This window comes from Triticum aestivum, chromosome 7D (genome assembly GCF_018294505.1).
Source record: "Triticum aestivum cultivar Chinese Spring chromosome 7D, IWGSC CS RefSeq v2.1, whole genome shotgun sequence".
NCBI classification, from domain to species: domain Eukaryota; kingdom Viridiplantae; phylum Streptophyta; class Magnoliopsida; order Poales; family Poaceae; genus Triticum; species Triticum aestivum.
This window is the reverse complement of record NC_057814.1, coordinates 28,248,185-28,249,556: the sequence shown is the minus strand read 5'-3', so window position 1 is coordinate 28,249,556 and position 1,372 is coordinate 28,248,185. Positions and strand designations below refer to the sequence as shown.

At 45.8% G+C, this 1,372-nt stretch overlaps 1 pseudogene; it reads left to right on the top strand.

Moving 5' to 3' along the window:
- The first annotated feature begins 986 nt into the window (after window positions 1-986).
- Window positions 987-1,118, top strand: LOC123171688 (uncharacterized; annotated as a pseudogene).
- The last annotated feature ends 254 nt before the right edge of the window (window positions 1,119-1,372 follow it).

The window sequence follows — 1,372 nt, the reverse complement described above, 5'->3', positions numbered from 1 at the left end:
GGAGGTCCCCTCTTCGTCCTAGAGTTCGCCCACTTCAGTCCTCTTCCAGCTGGGCTTTTATCATGTCAATCTATTTAGTTTCAGCCAACAAATTAAGCACCACAATGGAATTCTTTGTTTCTGATCTATTACCAAAACTGAGCACCACAAAGGCTAATAATTTTCTCTGCTCCTGATTTATTCTTTGCTTCAATTGTTGTTGTATTCTGGCAAAAAACTTTCAGCTGTCCGGTTTGTTGAAAGGTGAATATCTTTTCTGTTTACTACATCTGCTTTTTTTAGTTTTCATGTATGGATAATCTTCGTATTTACGGTTTCCATGTAAAATTTCCAGGTGAGAGAGATGTTATCCGTCTTGGACCTTGATGTTTTATTTTAGCACTGTCCTAAAAAAGGACCGACATTTCGTCCAATGGTTTTAGAAACTGGGAGGAACAAACAGTTCCATACATGGTATGCAAGAATTTCCTCACCAATTCAGTGATTTCTTAGGTTCTGTTGCTGCAATATCAATTTTTGCGTATCTTTGTAGCATGATCCTAGCTGAATCACCATTAACTAATACTCCCTCTATTCCAAAATGTAAGAAGTTCGAGGTTTGTTCTAAGTGAATCTTCTTCATGTATAGAGGACCTCTTTTTTATATACAAGGCCACTTCGTTTTTCGTTTGATCTATTAACGGTAAGCATGTATACAGCTTGGTCTATTAATCATGAACATAATAGGGACAGTTCCACCGACAGCCGCTTGGTCTATTAATCATGAACATTACTGGGCAACTGTCAATTGAAATGTCCCAATTATGCTAGCTCTTGGTCTATTAATGCACTAGTAGAAAAAGGGGCTTTCGTTCGGGCCTGGCCAGCCCATTAGTCCCAGTTCTGCCACGAACTGGGACCAATGGAGGCATTTGTCCCGGTTCGAGAGCCTAGGGGGCCGGCCGGGGCCTCGTGGGCATTGGTCCCGGTTCGTCTGGGCCCATTTGTCCCGGTTCTTGGCACGAACCGGGACCAATGGGCCTCACTCCTGGCCCACAACCATTGGTCCCGGTTCGTGGCAGGAACCGGGACAGAAGGAAGGCCTTTAGTCCCGGTTCCATCCATGAACCGGGACAAATGAGTTGCCTATATATATACCCCATCGCCGGCGAGCAGAGCACTCCACAGTGCTCTGTTTTTTTCTGGCCGGCGAGGGGGAGGGCATTGGGTGCTCTAGCTCACCTCCTATGCACATGAGGTGTTCGATGAAATGCCCGAGCCACACTAGTTAAGCTTTCTCCTCTCGAAGCTCGACCTCCGAGCTCCATTTTCCCGAGATTTGTCTAGTTTTATATTAGCGGTCCGTCACGCCCTGTCCCCGTCTGAACCGCCG